This window comes from Protopterus annectens, chromosome 3.part0 (assembly GCF_019279795.1).
Source record: "Protopterus annectens isolate FY-2018-M chromosome 3.part0, PAN1.0, whole genome shotgun sequence".
NCBI lineage: Eukaryota > Metazoa > Chordata > Ceratodontiformes > Protopteridae > Protopterus > Protopterus annectens.
In genome coordinates, this window is record NC_056731.1 from 1,332,738,970 (window position 1) to 1,332,759,546 (window position 20,577).

A 20,577-nucleotide genomic window follows, 5' to 3' on the forward strand; every position below is an offset into this window, starting at 1 on the left:
CTCCTTTTGTGTTTTGGTCCATGTTCTATGACTGAAAAGTGCGGTATGAGTTGTAGCCCAGTAGTGCTAGGGTGGTCTCTGGAGCCTTGAACCAGGATTCAGTTACTGCACAGATGTCAACGTTCTCCATTCTGAGGAGTGCTTCGAGTGAGTGCATTTTGAGATTTAAACTCCTGGCACTGAGTAGCATAACCCTCAGTTTTTTTGTTAATTGTGCTGTTTATGGAGGTGGGTTTGACTTTTGAGCCTTGCCTAAAAAAGGCACTATGGGGGCAGCAAGAGCCTTGTCCAGTATTCAAAAGCCTAGGGGTGATAGGTGCAAGCCGTCTCTTGTGAAGCAACACCACTTGTCGAGCATGTCGTCCCAGGCAGACAGACACTGGATACCCTTTGAATGACACCAAAAGCTTAGCCAATTGTTGAAATTGATCATTTTTTCTTTATACTTAGGTATCATTCTTGGTGAGGCAGGATGCTACTCAGGGTCAGGGTCATACCAGCCTGGACTACATGATCAGAGAGCTCCTCAATGTCTCTTTTCATGTAGTCCAGGGAGGTACATCTCAGGTCATTTACACCAACATGAACAATGACAGAGTCATGTTTGGACTTGTTCTGTAGTGACCTGAGTGCTTGTGTTATGTGGCGGATTCTGGCTCCCAAAACAGTAACCTTCTGCTTGTCCAGCCTAGTGAGTGGTACATCAGTGTGCCTGACTATAATCACCTATTACTAGTGTATTAGGTATGTTATTTCGCCTTAAGGGCTGTGATTGTGTGGCACACTGATTTTGTGTTTTATGTATTGTCTGGTTTGTGATGGGAAGTGCAGGTTGTTTGAGTGTCTGCTTTGGAGGTCTCTGATGTGTTTTCATGTTTTTATTTAGGGCCTCTGAGTATGATTTTGTGTATTTATGTGTATTTTTTGCCAGTGCTTAGTTTTAGTAGGTCTATGTGTGGCTGGAGGTATGGTGCAAGTGTTAACCTTCTCCTCTTGACTGTGTGTTCCAGTCTTGGGTGAAGACAGCTTAGCCTCCAGTTTTGGCTATATAATTGCATCTCTTGCATATGTTAGTGTTTTGTGGTAGGAGGAGAGGGTTGTCTGTGTACATGAGGCAGTTGTAACATTGCCTCAGAATACTCAGATTCACCAGCTGGACTGGAGAGTACACCTGAAATTGTCCTTTGGTCATGCCTGAATAGTAAGGTGAGCTGCTTAGTCGCTTGGTTGGTGAGGGGTGAATAAAGAGCCTTGCCCTGCTGGGCAGTCAAGTGTCAGGGTATATTAGTGCTTGCTATTAGGTCTAAGCAAGTGCTGGGCTGTAGGATGCTTTTTGAGTGCTTAGGTTGAGAGTTAGATTAGTTTCAAGGGAAAAATTGAAGAGAAGACTTAGTGGAGCTGGGAATAATTTTATTATAGCTAACCGGTACTGCCCGACGAGCAAAGCCGTGCAAACACAGTTTCTGTAGTAGGGAAATGAAAGAGATAGAAATTAGCCCAAAATGGCCAATAAACTACTAACTTCTGGCCTGGAACAACTCCTCCAGGGACAGATAGGCTGCTCAAAGCTCCCCTCTCTCACAGGTGAACTGAGAAACTTCCTTCTATCCAAGTAAGGTATGGACAACTCAGAAACTAATATCACAGCCCCAAATTCAGCACTAGCCTGAAAACTGGACTATACTAGCTTAGAAAGGCGGGAAACAAGGAATTTTTTTGATTTTTTTTTTTGTTTTTTTTTAAAAGATAAGGCAAAAACAGTAAAAATTACATTTAAAACAGCTTTAAACAACTACAAATGATCAGAAAAGGCTATCACACATTAGTGTGTAGCCTACAACAGTTAAACAAATTATTTAAACAAAAAACAACTTTTTAAAAGTGCAGGCAGTAAAATAAGTACAATATGTGAAAAAAAACAAGCTTTTAAATCACAATAAATGCTGGAAAATCTATGTTTAGGTGGAAAACAGTTAAGTACAGCAATAAAGTACAGACAACTGATACTTAATCACTCCAAAGTCTCTCTTCTAAGCTAGAAGGTTTGTATCAGTTTAAGGCTTTCTAGTGCTACCCAGTAGGTTAGTTACAGGAAAGATGGCAAACAAGCGCTGATGTAGTCTTTTAAACCAGAAAGTTGAAAGAGAGAGACAAACTGTCCAAATGGTCAATAAACTACAGTTTATGGGCAAAGAACCATTCCTCTCATGGTAGACAGGCTACCTAGTGCTTACCCCTCCCACTGATAAGCTAAAAGGCTTTCCTCCAACACAGAAAGGCTTGCAGGGCTCAGAAGCTTACCAACAGTCCTGGATACAGCAACTCTGTATCTGGACTAGGCTAGTTACAGGAAAGGAAACCAGCGCAAGTGCGGCTTTTAAACCAGAAAGTTGAAAGAGATGGAAAACTGCCCAAATGGCCAAATAAACTACAATTTCTGGGCCAAAATTCACTCTTCCCATGGAGTATAGACTACCTAGTGCTTACCACTCCCACTGATAAGCTAGAAGGCTTCCCTCCAACACGGAAAGGCTTGGGGGGCTCAGAAGCTTACAAAGAGTCCTGGATACAGCAAATATGTACCTGGACTAGACTAGTAACAGGAAAGGCAAGAAACAAGTGCAAACACAGGCTTTTAAATCAGAAGGTTGAAAGAGCTGGAAAAGCTTCCCAAACGGCCAATAAACTATTCTTTCTAGGCCAGAAACCACTCAACCTGTGGTAGATAGGCTACCTAGTGCTTACCACTACCACTGATAAGCTAGAAGGCTTCTCTCCAACACAGAAGGGCTTGGGGGGATCAGACGCTTACCAACAGTCCTGGATACAGCAAATCTGTACCTGCACTACTAGCTACAGGAAAGGCGGGGACCAAACGCAAAATGGGCTTTTAAACCAGAAAGTAGAAAGAGATGGAAAAACTGCCCAAACGGCCAATGAACTACAATTTCTGGGCCAAAATCCACTTTTACCATGGTAGATAGGCTACCTAGCGCTTACCACTCCCACTGATAAGCAAGAAGGCTTCTCTCCAACACAGAAAGGCTTGGGGGGGTTCAGAAGCTTACCAACAGTCCTGGATACAGCAAGTCTGTATCTGGACTAGACTAGTTACAGGAAAGACAGGAAACAAGCTTAGAATTTTTTTTTACAGAAAAGCAGCTAAAACAACAGTAAATGCAACTCAAATTGCAGTCCAGGCCAGCACACCTGAGTGTGTAGCAACACTACGGCAAATACAGTTCAAATAAATGCAATAAAATTAACAAATGACTAAAAAACAAGTGCAGAAGGCAGTAAATTAGAAGGCTACTAACAACCAGTAATAAGTGCAGAGTAAGAGCGGCTGAACAGATAACAGCACACAGAACAGCAACTAAGACAGTTACAGTAAGAGCAGCTGAAAAAAAAATATATATATATATGTGTATATATATATATATATATATATATATATATATATATATATATATATATATATATGTATATATTATTTATTTATTTATTTATTTTTCTGAGGGAGGGAACAGAGCAGGATTAAGAGGCTACAGGGGTTGTCCTTCCCAAATACTCTCTTTGTACACAGTAGGAGTGCCTGAAATCAAAATATGGTCTGACTGCACTCAGTTGAGTGAGCAAATGAGATGGGCCCAGAAGGAGTATCCAAATACAAATCTACAAGAGGGGCAGGCAGTTTCAAAGCCACCAACATTAACACCAAAACAAGAACAGGGAGGATGGGTGGGGAACTAACTGTAGAGAGACAGCCACAACTTCAGTTGAGTTAATATTCAGTGAGAAACACAATTAAAAAATTAAATACAGTTGTTTTTCTTTCAGCTTTTCCTGGTTAGGGGTTGCCACAGTGGAACTCCGGTCTGCTAATGATTGGCAGTCGATTTATATGGTGCCAAGGTGCCAGCTTGGTGCCCAACCTTCAACGAAGGCATACCCATTCACGCATGTCTTTCAAATTCCACTCGACCAGGGGGAAGACATGCAGACTCCACACAAGGAGCAGATAAAAGTGTACTTAAATTCACTTATACGTGCAGTTGATTTCAGGTAGATCTTAGCTGGCTAAAGCTCAGATATTAAGCAGAGATAACCCAAAATGTACCACTTATATAAGGCAGGACAGAATATCAGTGATGAGTGAAAATACCCCCCCACTGCTATCAATGGCTACACAGAAATTCTAACAAATACTCTGTAGAGAGACAGCATAAATAAATTAAACACAGTACTATATGAAAAAGAGCAGATAAAAGTGTACTTAAATTCACTTGTATGTCCAGCTGATTTCAGGTAAATCTTAGCTGGCCAAAGCTCAGATATTAAGCAGAGATAAGTAACATCAAGTAACACAGTAGCAACTGTAAATGTGACATATGCGGGTATTATCTTGTTGTGCTGCAATATGCAGTTGTACCAAAATAACCTCACCCTCACCTTTTTACAGGTCTGCCAGGTGTTGTCCCAGGCTTGGTCCTGCTCCTGGTAAGCTTGATGCTGTATTATTATGTAAGATATCTATGCTATTAAAGTTAAGGGCCAGAATAATGGCCTATGTACAATTAATGTTGAGTGTAACCAGAGTAGAATGTTGGTGTGTTCCAGTCTGGAACATATACTCAAGGTTCCCTGAGTGTTTAACTACAGCACTGTAGTTGAATGAACTGAAACACTTGTGCAGTTATAGTTAAGAGCCAATACGTCTCCAGGGTTACATGAGTAAATTAATCCAACATGCCTTCTAAAAACAGAATGGGTGATGGTACATACCTTAGGCATTGAAACATATATGTCTATATCTTTGTCAAGATAGGTGTACTGGATGTTAAGTGTTGTTTTATCAAGTATAATATCATATTGCATAACTTAAAGTTAAATTATACAGGCCAAGTTTTACATGATTTACCTGATGTGCCTTTTATAAAGGGCTTGAGTGGAATGTGTATTTTGTTGTGAGAAGGTGCGTTGTGCATGACAGTGGAGATGAGAAGATGTGAGATTGGTAATGCAGTTGTGGATCCCCATTATTATGAGTCTATGTAGAATTTCCATACATAATAGTGCTGGTAGTAATGTACTGCTTTTGTCTTGGTTGCCACAGGTGACGGAGGGAGGTTAGGAACCCTCCTTCACACAACGTAATGTCAGTGTCTCTTTGGACTCTGATGATGATGGTGGCCACAGTGAGGCACAGATGGGGTTATCAGGGGATTAATCTGTCCCAGATGTTGATATCCCCCTTCTGCCCCCATTGTCACTGCACACAGTCAGTATGCCCACACATACCTAGTCCCCAGAGGCCACAGATGATGGACACTCAGAGGGTGGCATCCTTGAACATGGCAGTGTGGCAATTATGGCTTCAGTGAGTGTAGACACTGGCCATAGCCAGAGAGCTTGCGAGGTCCTACACAGGTGGATTGACAAGAGTGCTTGTAGGAGGACTGCTGTCCATCCACATCATGGGTCACTCGGAGTATGTTTCAAGCCATCATGGAGGCACTAACATGTTCTGAATGGAACACCAGATTTATGCTTAGAGTTATGGATGCAGCACACTCTGACATCTGTGACTGCTTCCACCACACTAGGGACACCCTGGATCGGTTCACTGATGCAGTGGACAGATGGTGGGCTGAGACAGTGCCTGTCTTAGAATGCACATTGCATGTGCTGTAATGTGGTTGGAGTAGGGAATCAGACCCATGGATGTAGGTCAGCAACACCATCTGCTGAGATTCCACACTGCCATACACAGGTATGCTCCTATAGTGGCAGTATATCCAGCCGTACAGAGGGGAGTTTGCTGTCCAACCATGACATGGAAGGCCATGGGCTCATGGTCCTAGCTGGTCCCATGAGGGACATGGTCCCAGCAGACAGCAGTCACCATCAGGTACTAGCACATCTAACCTTGGGCAAGGTGGTGCCAGTGCAACTCCTGGCAGGGGCAGTTCCTTTGTTCAGGTCTGGAGATGGTGAACTATCAACTCTACCATGTATGGTCCAAAGCTGTCCACTACACACATGTGTAGGGCTAGCACTGAGTTTGACTGTGTACACAAACACACTCAAACACCACTATCACATGCAGGTCACCTACAGACACACAGCATCTCTCCATGGTCCATCAAACCCACTCCGCTTCCTGACTCACACACATGCTGTCAACCATTTGGGCCTGACTAGGCCTCCAACAACCCCACACTACACCCTATGCATTTAATGATACATGTGCCACATCCCTGTCATCCGTCTCATCGATGCAGGCACATGAAGCTATGTATCTGATGCACAGGGTGACTGTATTACTTGACATGTACTTGTGTACTGCAGACTTGTGTTGTCATGCTTCTTGTAGTAGTCAACAACATATACTGTATGCTGGCATGTGTCATGAGTACACAACATACTTTTGTGTACCTTTTGTTGTATGATGTTGTACAGGCGGTATTGTTGCACAATGACAGGTATGTCACAGACCTGTGTATGCTTCTGTTCCAGGAATCTGAGGGGATAACCTATGGACACACAATGGCAGTAAGGCAGCACAGGATGGCATGGCAACACAGAGGAAATATGACATCAGCAAGGTACAGCAGTATATGTGCATGTCTCCATAGGTTCATATGTGTATGACAGTCTAACAAGGACATTGGCAGCAGTCAGCGTACCCATTCATTCATAATTTGTGATAAGGTCCACTACCCTTGACACATGTCACTTGTATTTTTGGAACTTACACATCTACAAGCTTTGCTGGTGGTGTTTACCTATCTACAAAATACCCTGTGTCCTGTTCAGACAGTTGGCCAGTATCAGTTATGATTGTCATGTTGTTGTGATGTTACATAAACAAAGTGACTCCTGTTGGCACTCACACAAATCAGGACTGGTACACATAGTGTAGTGATATGTGTAACCCCAAAGGACAGGCCCAGATAGTCACTGACCGCAGACATCATGATGCTACATATGATGGGTCTGTACCCATAGCTAACCTGTACTCCCACACTGTCTGCATCACGTACACTCCCCAGTCTCCACCATGTGTGACACATGACAGTCCTACAACCTGCCGCATACCTGCCACATTGACAGAGCAGTTTGTAGCAGGCCTCACAATGGAAGGCACACAGCATCAATTGCACATGCTAACATTCCAGGCTGACACCCACTTGTGATCTGACATGGGTTAGTAATACCATTGGGTAGCCCTTGCATTCATGCAGACACTATTATCTGCCCACCAGCTGAGTGGACTACAGCACCTGTTCTACCCTTGCACAGAGGTGGCAAGTCCATTGACCGACATAACTATAAAACTCATTGTGTAACTTTCCATAACTGTATGCCCGTAGGGGTGAGCATCATGGAGCTGCACAGCGTACATATCTGTGGTGTACACACAGTTGAGTGTACACACTTTGGATGTGTGATAGGGGGTACATGGCTGTAACATGTGGTGGATTTTTCCAAGGCAGTCAGCAGGGACATGGATGAGGGTACATCAGGCCATCCAACCCCCAGACTGAGCCAAGCTTTCTGACTGTATCACCCATTCAAGCAACATGTACAAAGCACCCATGTAGGCATTCATGATACTGTCATTGTAGGGCTCGTTAAATTGCCCTTTAATGGCAGACATGCACAACATGGAGACATTAAATTCCATTAGCAGAGCTGTAAACAGTGGTGCTCAACAGGGTGCAGTCCTGAGTCATCTACTGCTTGGACTGTATGTCATTACAATACACATGAGTACTGAATGACTGAAGCTAACACTGTTGGCTGCTGCCTGCCAATTGTGAACACTCCGAGTATCTGTGCTATGTCAGTATGCTGCAGGAGGATATTGCAAACACATGCCTGATAATGACCATAATCACTGAGTGAATATATATGTAGTAGCTATACCATATGTACCCAGTTAACAGCACATCAGTGCAAACATGTGCTGTACATTCCCAGGGTTGAAAAGTGGGCACACAAACCTGACCACACAGGTGTACACCTAATGTGCCTCAGATCACAATGTCTCTACAGTGGTATGGCAGGAGTCATATGGCATAGCTGAGGCCACTGTCACCCCAGGTGACATACTCATAGCCTCCACATACTCTTCCCTCAGCATGCCAATGCCTGACTCCAACAGACATTTGTTGATGTACCCTACCAAGCTGTACTGGCACTTACACATAACAGCATGGTCCCTCAGAAGGCCACCACACATCTTCAGTATGTGCCCACTGCCGTTCATCTGCAATGGGTGTCATTGCCACCTGTGGCATATAGTCTACTCAGAGGTGATCTGTGCCTTGCATACAGAGCAAGGTGTGACCCTGCTGGAGTGCATATGCATATCTGTAGGGAGCATAGTAGATGGATAACTCACTCTATGGACATTAACCTACTATGTGACATAAGTGCTACATGCTTGTGGGAGACATTTGCTTAGCAGACATAAACACACCCTTGAAACAGACCCTGCCTAAAGGTACACAGAGCACCTCAGTGCACCTTAGTACATGCCATCTTTTTGTTTGGCTGGGCAACCATCATTTCAACACACAATGGCTGCCTAAGTCCCTCTTGGACTGGGGCAATATGTGCTGATCCTCCAATGTCTCCAATTGTGAGGGCTGAATGGCCATTATGCTAGTTAGGTTCACATGTCCTATGGCTCCATAACATAACGTATAATGCTGTACCAGGTTCACACACAAACATGACCACATTCAGGCTAGCCACACAGTTGCATGACAAAGCTTAGTTCATAAAACCAATATTGGATGCAGTATGAAACAAACCAAGCAACGCTGATGTTGAACAAGCGTTTAATAAAACAGAGTTTTCAGGTCAAACAAACCCTTCATCAGTGTATAAAATACTAACACATACTAGCCATATTTATGCTATCAAAAATCACACAGCCATTAATTATTCAATTAAGCAATCAATCCTAGTTAAGAACAATAATTTTAAAAGCACAGGTCTCCATTTCAAACACATTTGTTTATACCTTAATACAGGTTTTAAAGAAACAGTCTGATTTAAACCCAGTGACACATCTGCACAAAGGCATATTATCCATTGATATTCCTTCATCTCAAGCTTATTGTTTAAATCTCCCCCTCGTATATCCTTATACACTCTATCAGCCTAAAAGATAATTTATGTGCATTTCCATATGTATTAACATGCTTGGCCAGGAAATTAGTACCAGTCTTTCTCCTAATTTCTGAATGGTGCTCAGTTATTCTTTCTTTCAGTTTTCTGGTAGATTTCCCAACATAAAATGCCTGACATCTGTTACAAGTAGCCAGGTATATAATATTTGCTGTAGCACATGTTGCTAAACCAGAAAATATATAATTCTTCCTAGTTATTAGATGTTGAAAATATTATTTTTATTAATAACATCACAACAGCTACAGTTGTAACAGGGAAGGGTACCTTATTTAACTGCCATTACCCCACAATTCCTAACACATATGTCTTTATAACAAAGCTTCTGTTTTAAATTCTGACAATTTCTATATGAGAAACTGGGTTACGTATGTTACAACATATAATATGGCTACTTCTGAGGTAAGAAGAATTATTAATAGTAGCTAGTGTATATTAACATCTTTACCTAAGTTATAAAGGGACTTCCGCAAGGCCGGCTGGGATTGGAGGGAGGTCCCCCTGAGAGGCTTTGAGGGCATGGGAACACAGCATGGCTTGGTGCCTTCAGGAGATATGTGCCCCCCCATGACAGAAGTCTTCAAGGGAGTGTCTGGCATAGGGCTGTGGGGTTTGGAGAGCTCCTGTCTGGGTGAGCATGGTCATGTGGAGGCCCCCAAGATGGAAATCCTCAAGGGAGCATCTGGCTGGGGGGGCTGCATGCTGCCCCTGTGTATGAGTTTGAAATCCCTGGATGGAGGGCAAAGGTGAGAACTTGTGCCACGGAAGTCCCGATGAAGGTCTGTCTGAGGCCTCGCGGCCCAGCATTGCGCCACAAGGCTGTAAAAGATCAGAGGGCGCTTCCTCTGAGTGGCTCCAAGGGCATTGTGACACTTTGCGGTTTGGCGGCCAGCAGGGGATATGTGGGAGACATGGACCGCAGTGCTCCGGACCAGAAAGCAGGGGGACATGGAAGCCCTGATGAGAGTGGGCCTGCCCCTCGGCGGCCGAGGGAAGTTCCACGAGGCTGGCCAGGATCTGAGTGAAGTCCCCCTGAGAGGTTCTGAGGGCACAGGGACACAGTACGGTTTGGCAGCCTTCAGGAGATATGTAGACTGGGGGAGCTTTCCCACCTGGAAAGAAGTGGAAGCCCAGAGGGGGAGTCTGTGCTGGTGAAAGTCCAGAAAGGGGAGAGAGGTGGAAGGTGGCTGGGCAGGGAGTGCTCCTACCTGGTTGAGGGGGTCTGGATCTTGCCCCCCCAGTGGGACAGAAGTCCTCATGGGAATGGCTGGCATAGGGCCGCAGGTCTGGAGTGCTACTGCCTGGATGAGCGGGGTCAGGCGGAGCCCCCCACAATGGAAGTCCTCAAGGGAACATCTGGCGTAGGGCTGTGGGGTGTGGAGAGCTCCTGCCAGGCAGGGAGAAGGCATCCGACTTCACCCACTTCCCGACGGCATCCCTGAAATGTCATAAAGTCCCCAGAATGGCTCTGGACCATAAAGGAGGGAGGCTCAGAAGTCCCAATAAAAGTGGGCCTGCCCCTCGGCAGCTGATGGGAGTTCCATGAGGGCAGGTGGGATCTGAGTGAGGTCCCCCTGAGAGGCTTTAAGGGCACAGGGACACAGCATGGTTTGGCAGCCTGCAGGGGACATGGAGGTGGCGGGGTCCCCGGGGTGAGCCTTGGGCCATGGCCGGGTAAAGAGCTCTCTCTACGGGGTCGAGGGGAGGGCTGCCATGGTAGGCCCTGACAGAAGTCCTTAAGGGAGCTTTGTGCGGAGGTCTGCGGGCCTGCAGAGCTCCTGGCTAGGCAAAGGCATCCAACCCCGCCCCATTCTCAAAGGCATTCTGGAAAAAAGTCCCCAGAATAGCTCTGGATCAGAAAGAAGGTGGACTTGGAAGTCCATATGAGAGTTGATCTGCCCCTCTGTGGCCGAGGGGAGTTCCGTTGGGGTGGTTGCACCTGCAGGTTCACTCCCTCAATCATCAGGTGAGCACGCATGATCTGGCATGATTTGGCAGCCTCCAGGAATAAAGGGATGATGGGGCATCCCTTCAGAGTCCAGTCCCAGCCCTGGGCGATGTCCTGTCACGTGTCTGCACGGGGTCGAGGCTCCCTCTCTTGAGCCTCTTCCCCTTGTCCAGAAGTCCATATGAGAGCGGATCTGGCCCTCAGCCAGGTATGTCCCCTGGAAGGGCAGATGGGCACGCATGATCTGGCACAATTTGGCAGCCTTTGGGAGTCAAGGGATGATAGGGTGTCCCATCGGAATGCATGAGTCTGAGTGCCCCAGTCCGGGTCCCAGCCCCGGGAGAGGGAAGACAGTGTGCCCCATCAAGAGTCCTGGTCCCAGCCCTGGGTGACATCCTGCCAGGTGTCCATGTGGGATCGAGATGCCTTGACCCACCATCCATCGATCGATTGGGCAGACCAACTACCACTGGTGGAGGGCCCCTGCGGCATGGCTATGTGGGTCACTGCTTGTGGGTCGAGCTTCTCCACCCCAGGAGCAAAGTGCAGGTGGGGTTGCAGAGCATTCTGTGCCCCTCAGGGAGGAAGTCGAGGCAAGACTGATGTGAGCCCAGGCTGAGGCGAAGGAGTCCCGTGGCATGGCCACCATCTCCCGGAATTCGTGCCTGGCCAAAGCATGGGGGGCTCTTTCCCACTTCTCCCTGTCTCTGAGTGCTGATGCACACCACGCAGGCCCATGGCCCTCCAGGGTCGCAGTTGCAGGTCCACGACTATGACCCAGGGTGTCCCCTCCATGTGGAGAGGAACCCCTCCTGTTGGCAAAGGTGCGGGCTTTGGCCCCTCCACTCCACCTGCCCACCGAGGTGCTCCTATCTGGTTGATCCTGCCAGTAGCATATGCTTGTCTCAAAGATTAAGTCATGCAAGTCTCGGTGCACATGGATGCTACAGTGAAACTATGAATGGATAATTAAATCAGTTATAGTTCCTTTAATCGCTCCACCATTACTTGGATAACTGTGGTTATTCTGGAGCTAATACATGCTGACGGGCGCTGACCTCTGGGGATGTGTGCATTTATCAGACCAAAACCAATCCGGGTCTCAACCCAGCAGCTTTGGTGACTCTAGATAAACTCGGGCCAATCACATGCCCTTGTGGTGGCGACGTGACATTCGAATGTCTGCCCTATCAATTTTTGATGGTACTATCTGTGCCTACGTGACCACGGGTAATGGGGAATCAGGGTTCAATTCCAGAGAGGGAGCCTGAGAAATGACTACCACATCCAAGGAAGGCAGCAAGCACACAAATTACAACCTCCTGACTTGGGGAGGTAGTGAAGAAAAATAACAGTACAGGACTCTTTCGAGGCCCTGTAATTGGAATGAGTACACTTTAAATCCTGTAATGAGGATCTATTGGAGGGCAAGTCTGGTGCAAGCAGCTGCAGTAATTCCAGCTCTAATAATGTATATTAAAGTTGCTGCAGTTAAAAAGCTTGTCATTGGATCTTGGGATTGGGCTGGCGGTCAACCGCTAGATGAACTACCACCTGTCCCAGCCCCTGCCTCTCAGCACTCCCTCGATGTGCTTAACTGAATGTCCTGGGGGTCTGAAGCATTTACTTTGAAAGAATTAGAGTGTTCAAAGCAGGCCAATCACCAGAATACTTCAGCTAGGAATAATGGAATAGGACTCTGGTTCTATTTTGTTGGTTTTTAGAACTGGGGCCATGATTAAGAGAGACTGCAGGGGGCATTTGTATTGTGCCACTAGAGGTGAAATTCTTGGACTGGCGCAAGACGAATAAAAGTGAAAGCATTTGCCAAGAATGCTTTCATTATTCAAGAATGAAAGTCAGAGGTTCAAAGACAATCAGATACTGTCATAGTTCCGACCATAAACGATGCTGACTAGCAATCTGGTGGTGTTATTCCCATGACCTGCCGGGCAATTTCTGGGAAACCAAAGTCTTTGGGTTCTGGGGGGACTATGGTTACGAAGCTGAAACTTAAAGGAACTGACAGAAGGGCACCACCAGGAGTAGAACTTGTGGCTTAATTTGACTCAGAATGGGAAACCTCACCCGGCCCGGACACGGAAAGGATTGACAGATTAATAGCTCTTTCTCGATTCTGTGGGTGGTGATGCATAACCGTTCTTAGTTGGTGGAGTGATTTGTCTGGTTAATTCTGATAATGAATGAGACTCCGCTATGCTAACTAGTTCTGCAGCCCAGTGTGGTCATCTCCAACTTCTTAGAGGGACAAGTGGCTTTTGGCCACACGAGATTGAGCAATAACAGGTCTGTGATGTGCTTAGATGTCTGGGGCTGCACGTGTGCTACACTGTATGGATCAGCATGTGTCTACCCTTGGCCGACAGATCCAGGTAATCTGCTGAACCCCATTCATGATAGGGACTGGAGATTGCAATTATTCCCCACAAATAAGGAATTCCCAGTAAGTGTGGGTCATAAGTTCATGTTGATTAAGTCCCTGCCCTTTGTACACATGGCCTGTCGCTACTACCAGTTGAATGGTTTAGTGAGGTCCTTGGATCGGCCCTGCTGGAGTCGGTCACGGCCCCAGTGGTGTGCCAAGAAGACGATCAAACTTGACTATATAGAGGAAGTAATAACAAGGTTTCCATATGTGAACCTGGGGAAGGATCATTAACACTAAGGGTCCCAGGACAGCGTGGTCCTCAGGCACCACGGCCTCTCCTTGCTCCGTTGCCCTGATCCTCTATGTCTCTCTCTCTCTCTCTCTCTGTCTCTCTCTGAATCCTATATCTCATTGCATCCTGGTGGAGGCTGGCAGGACTGAGCCCACAGCTCCCAGGGGAGGGAGGGAGGGAGGATAGAGAGGAGGGAGTGAGAGGAGGGGTGGTGTCTGTCTTTCCTTGCCTCCTGGCAGTGAGAGGGAGGGGTTCCCTTACATGCAGTGGGAGGTGCAGGCGCTCCTCTACTGCCATGAGAGGATGGTAGTGGAGGGTGCAGCTGGCCCAGTGGTGCAGTCTGCCATGTGCCACTGAGATGGCTGGCTCCCCATGTGGTAGGGGGAGGCAGAGTGTGCCATCCCAGTGGGGGGTGGTGGCCTCCCCTCTGGCCATGTGGGGTCACCCCTGGGGTGTCACTCTGGAGTCTTCTCCCCTTGATGTCAGTCATGGGTACCTGTGGAGGATGCCCCACTCCACACAGGGCATCAGTTCAAAGACCCAGAAGGTCAGGAGTGTAGCCGCATGCTGGCCACCACAGGGCTCCCTGCCGCCATCTGGCATGGGGCCAGTAACCCCAGTCTGGGTGCCCGTGATGACACCCGTGAAATCTCACATACTCATCTCGTGGTGCAATGCTGCATGGACAGCGGTGCCCCTGGTTAATGAGAACTGTATGACTCTGAGCAGTGGGTCACTCGGCTTGTGCATTGATGAAGAATGCAGCTAGCTGTGAGAACTAATGTGAATTGCAGGGCCCATTTATCATCAACACTTTGAATGCACTTTGTGGCTCCTGGTTACTCCTGGGGCTATGCCTGTCTGAGGGTCATCATGCCTTCCATCACCCCTGGCCCATCCAGCCTCGATCGAGAGCACACCTGGGGAGTTGAGAGAACCTGCCATGGGCTCCCCATCCCCTCAGGGAGAGATGCGGATGGAGGAGAGGAGTATCCTGCCACCCCAAGCCGGGAAGCCTACCTGAGGACAGGAGGGAGCAGGTACACATCCGGCCTGCCACCAGGCAGATGTTGGTGTTACCGCTGCCCTCTCAGGGTGGAGCCAGACACTCACCCACCTGATTCCCACATGTCAGCTTCACATCAGCCATCCTCCTCCACCGTCCGGTGTCCGGCGGTGGGGAGCGGGGACACGCGGTGGCCTGAGGAGCATGATGGGTAGTCCATCTGCCCCCAAGGCCCCCGCTGTCCTGCCGCCCCCAACGACCATGATCGGAACACAACCTTAGATCAGATGTGGTGACTCATCGAATTTAAGCATATTACTAAGTGGTGGAAAAGAAAATAAACAGTAACGGCGAGTGAAGAGGGAAGAGCCCAGTGCTGAATCTCAACTCATGTGACGGGTGCAGGGAAATGTGATGTACAGAAGTCTGTCTCCCCAGTGCCACCCAGGGGGCCCAAGTCCTTGTGATCGAGGCTCAGCCCGCAGATGGTGTGAGGCTGGTGGTGGCCCCTGGCGTGTCAGGATCAGGTCTTTCCAGAGTCGGATTGTTTGTGAATGCAGCCCAAAGCAGGTGGTAAACACCATCTAAGGCTAAACACTGGCATGAGACTGATAGTGGACTAGTACCATAAGGGAATGTTGAAAAGAATTTTGAAGAGAGAGTTCAAGAGGGCGTGAAACCGTTCAGTGATAAACAGGTAGGGTCCGCGGTCCACCCAGAGGATTCAACCCGGCAGCTGCACCACCCACCAGGACAAGGCAGATCTCCCTCCCCCTCCAGGGGGGTGGAGGATCATCTACAGGCATGCCGGCCACTGTCGAACACACATCCTCCATGGCAGTGTGCAGAGACTAGCTCGGGGTCAGCCGGGAAGCCCGCATGGAATGTGGCTCCCTCCCTGAAGGTGAGTGTGACAGCCCACAGCATGAGCCCTTGCCATGCCCTGGGGTTGTGGGAGACAACTGCTGCTGCATCTGCCCCCACTCTCATGGTGGGGACTGGGGGGCCCCGGCTCCCAGTGGGACTGGCCTAGACTGCCCTCAATGCAGCCAGACCACATCCCACCTCCAGGCCAGCGGGCTCACCTTGGATGTCTGGAGTCCACTGCGATGTTGGTGATGCACCCATCCCATCTTGAAACATGACCAAAGAGTCTAACAGGTGCGCAAGTCCGAGGGTGGCAGGAGACCCTATGGTGCAATGAAAGTGAGGGCCGGTGTGCGCCGGCTGTGGAAGGATCCTCCCACCATGCTCACGGGGCACACCTGAGGCCTGTCTCACCCATCCTGTCGGGGAGGTGGAGCGTGAGCACACCTGGTGGGACCTAAAAGATGTTGAACTATGCCTGGACAGGGTGACACCAGAGGATACTCTGGTGGATGTCCGTAGTGGTTGTGACATGCAAATCAGTTGTCCGACCTGGGTATAGGGGTGAAAGACTAATTGAACCATCTAGTAACTGATTCCGTTCAAAGTTTGCCTCAGGATAGCTGGCACTCGGCGGACTCAGTTTTATCTGGTAAAGTGAATGATTAGAGGTCTTAGGACTAAATGATCTCAACCTATTCTCAAACTTTAAATGGGCATAAACCCCGACTCACTGGCTTGGAGCTAGGCATGGAATGTGAGCACCCTGTGGGCCACTTTTGATAAGCAGAACTGATGCTGTGGGATGATCCGAATGCCAGGTTAAGGTGCCCAATGCTGACACTCATCAGACACCAGAAAAGGTGTCGGTTGATGTAGACAGCAGGACGGTGGTAATGGAAGTTGGAATCTGCTAAGGAGTGTGTACAACTCATCTGCCGAATCAACTAGCCCTGAAAATGGATGGCACTGGAGCACCGGGCCCATACCTGGCCATAGCCAGCACTGGGAGCCAAGGGGGCTATGCCGCAATGAGTAGGAGGGCCACCGTGGTGGCACTGAAACCCAGGGCGAGGGCCCGAGTGGAGTAGTCGTGGGTGCAGATCTTGGTGGTAGTAGCAAATATTCAAATGAGAGCTTTGAAGGCCGAAGTGGAGAAAGTTTCCATGTGAACTGCAGTTGAACATGGGTCGGTCAGTCTTGAGAGATAGGCAAGTGCTGTTCCGAAGGGATGGGTGATGGCCTCTGTCGCCCTCAGCCGATTGAAAGGGAGTCGGTGTTCAGATCCTCGAATCTGGAGCAGCAGAGACGGGCACCTCGCGGCATCCAGTGTGGTGATGCAAACGATCCCAGAAAAGCTGGCAGGGGCTTCTGGGAGACTTCTCTTTTCTTTGTAAAGGGCAGGGTGCCCTGGAATGGGTTCTCCCTGAGAGAGGGCTCAATGCCCTGGAAAGCATTGCGGTTCCAGCAGTGTCAGATGAGCTCTTGCCGGCCCTTGAAAATCCAGGCGAGAGGGTGTAAGTCTTGAACCAGGCCATACCCATATCTGCAGCAGGTCTCCAAGGTGAACAACTTCTGGCATCTTAGAACAATGTAGGTAAGGGAAGTTGACAAGCCAGATCTGTAACTTCGTGATAAGGATTGGCTCTAAGGGCTGGGTTGGTCAGGCTCGGGCGTGAAGCGGGGCTGGGTGCACACCGTGTCTGGATGAGGCGTCATCTCCTTGCTGTGCTACCCCCTCCCAGCAGGGCTGAGGGGATGGTGGCAGTGACTCTAGACACACACTGGGCCCTTCCTGTGGATTGCCCCGGCTGTGGTGGGCACCTGTCCCGACCAGCATCATGCATCATCCGGCAGCTATCAGCTGACTTAGAACTGGTATGGACCAGGGGAATCTGACTGTTTAATTACAACAAAGCATCACAAAGGCCCGAGACAGGAATTGACATGATGTGATTTCTGCCCAGTGCTCTGAATGTCAAAGTGAAGAAATTCAATGAAGCGTGGGTAAACGGCAGGAGTAACTATGACTCTCTTAAGGTAGCCAAATACCTCGTCATCTAATTAGTGATGCACATGATTGGATGAACAAGATTTCCACTGTCCCTACCTACTATCTAGCAAAACCACAGACAAGGGAATGGGCTTGGCAGAATCATTGGGGAAAGAAGACCCTGTTGAGCTTGACTACTCTGGCTCTGTGAAGAGACATGAGAGGTGTAGAATAAGTGGGAGGCCTCGGCCACTGGTGAAATACCACTACTCTTATAGTTTTTTCCTTTACCAGGTGAGGCGGGGGTGAGCCCCACTGGGGCTCTGCTTCTGGCTCCAACGCCTGGGTATCTGGGTGCAACCTGCTCTGGGGACAGTGTCAGGTGGGGATTTTGACTGGGGCAGTACAGCTGTCAAAGAGTAATGCAGGTGCCCTAAGGCGAGCTCAGGGAGGACAGAAACCTTCCATGGAGCAGAACGGCAAAAGCTCGCTTGATCTTGATTTTCCATATGAATACAGACCATGAAAGCAGGGCCTCATGGTCCTTCTGGCTTTTTGGGTTTTAAGCAAGAGGTGTCAGAAAAGTTACCACAGAGATAACTGGCTTGTGGCAGCCAAGCATTCATAGCAGCTTTGCTTTTTGATCCTTCGATGTCAGCTCTTCCTATCACTGTGAAGCAGAATTCACCAAGCGTTGGATTGTTCACCCACTAATAGGGAACGTGAGCTAGGTTTTGACCGATGTGAGACAGGTTAGTTTTACCCTACTGGTGATGTGTTGTTGTGATACTAATCCTGCTCAGTACGAGAGCAACTGCAGGTTCAGACATTTGGTGTATGTGTTTCACTGAGGAGTCAATAATGTGAAGCTTCCATCTGTGGGGTGATGACTGAATGCCTCTAAGTCAGAATCCCTACTAAACATAACGATACCGCAGATCTCCAGTTGGCCAAGGATAGCTGGCCGCAAGGTCGGTGAGGAGCGCCGCTCATCATGGGTCAGAGTGCAGATGCAAGGGGGCCACCTCCATCCAGCAATGTACCACACGTTCATGGGGAACTGGGTGCTAAATCATTTGTAGATGACCTGATTCTGGGTCAGGGTTTCACACATAGCAGAGCAGCAAAAAGCTGCAATCTATTGAAAGTCAGTCCTCGAGCCAAGCATTTGTCGCAGGTGGGGGGATGGGCTGCGCTCCCTTGCGGAGAGGTGGGACCCTCATTGGCTGGCCATCGCTGCATGCCACCCCTACCCCTAAAGGCCATATTGTCTGCAGGACATTGCTCCTTTGCAGCAGGTGTGGGGTCCAGTGGGGGGATTGAGGGAGCGTGGCCAGTGCACGACCCAGTGTGGGAGGAGGTCCCCGGTCGCTCCCCTCACTCAGCACCCTCCAATGCCCCCCATCCAGATACCTGGAGACTGTGCTGGTGCAGAGGAGGCTGAGGATTGTGTACCTGGGCTTAAGGGTTGACCCCAAAGGGGTGACCCGGTGGCAGGTGTGTGGTTTCCGAGAGAGGGCAGAGGTCTTTGCGGGAAAACCATATCTGGGATCTCGTCTTCATGGCTCCCAGGGAAAGGAGATATGGCTGCCATGGCATCTCGCACCCAGGACTGACTGGGAGAGTCGGCCGACAGTGTGGGCATGCCGAGAGAAACCCCCAGAAGCCAGGTCTGCCATCCCATCCTCCCAGGCCCCAGAGATGCGGAGATACAGCTGCCATGGTGTCTGGCACCCAGGCCCAGCCAGGAGAGTCATCCGACAGCAAGGTCATGCTGAGGGCTGCCCCCGGAAGCCAGATCTGTGATCCTTTCCTCCCAGCCCCCATGGGTGCGGATATATGGCCGCTGTGGTGTCTTGCACCCAGGACCATCTGCAGACATTGGGTCAGTCTTTGGTCCTTCAACCGGTACTGTGGGGATGCCGCCCTGCGAACGGCACCACTCAGGAGGCAAGGGGGCACATGCCAGAAGGCTCAAAGTGAAGCACATTTGTCAACACCTGGCACTGCTGAGGAGAGAGATGGAGGCACGAGATGAAATGGGCCAAGATGCCAGGATAAGGGGCCATATCCTGTGTGAGTTTGAAAGCCCTAGCTGAAGGACAAATGGAAGAACCAGCGTCACAGAAGTCTGGATGAGGGTCTGGCTGAGGCCTTGCAGACCAGCAGAGTTCCACGAGGCTGTGAATGATCAAAAGGAAGATCTCCTGAGAGGATCTGAGGGCAGGGTTGACACATTATGATTTGGCAGCCTCCAGTTATTATGTAACCGAGGGAAAAGAGCTCTCCCACCTGGGTAGAAGTGGAAGCCATGAGGGGGTCCCTCCCGATGGAAGTCCATAAGGGAGAAAGAGGCAGAAAATGACTGGGCTGGAGGAGCTGCCACCTGTGTGAAGGGGCCCAGGCCATGGCCCCCTCCAGGATGGATGTCCGGAAGGGGGACGGGGTGGAAAGCTGCCGGGCATGGAGCACTCCCACCTGGGTGAGAAGGTCTGGATTGTGCCCCTCCTCTGGTACTAAAGTCCTTAAGGGAAGGGCTGATGGAAGGCTGGGGGGCCAGAAGTGCTCCTGCCTGGGTGAGTGGGGTTAGGTGGAGCCCTGCCATGATGGAAGTCCTCAAGGGAGCATCTGGCATTGGGCCACAGGGTCCCGAGAGCTCCTGCCTGGGTGAGCGTGGTCAGGTGGAGGCCCCCAAGGCAGAAATCCTCAAGGGAGCATCTGGCAGGGGGGATGCATGCTGTTCCTGCTGCAGGAGTGCGGGGTCAGGCGGAGCACCTCCCGATGGAAGTCCTCAAGGGAGCAACTGGCATAGGGCCACAGGGTCCGAAGTGTTCCTGCCTGTATGAGCAGGGTCAGGCAGAGCCTCCCCATGATGGAA

At 49.2% G+C, this 20,577-nt stretch overlaps 1 protein-coding gene and 2 non-coding genes across 3 annotated transcripts in view; all 3 read left to right on the plus strand.

Annotated features, from left to right (window-relative positions):
* Positions 1 to 20,577, plus strand: part of LOC122796735 (desmoglein-2-like) — a 1,204,637-nt gene that overhangs the window by 883,097 nt on the left and 300,963 nt on the right. The gene's annotated exons all lie outside the window — the stretch shown is intronic.
* On the plus strand, positions 14,551 to 14,704 carry LOC122797346. The gene has a single exon (XR_006364080.1). It is a non-coding gene; the product is annotated as a 5.8S ribosomal RNA (ribosomal RNA).
* On the plus strand, positions 15,113 to 18,871 carry LOC122797516. Its single transcript, XR_006364191.1, has one exon. It is a non-coding gene; the product is annotated as a 28S ribosomal RNA (ribosomal RNA).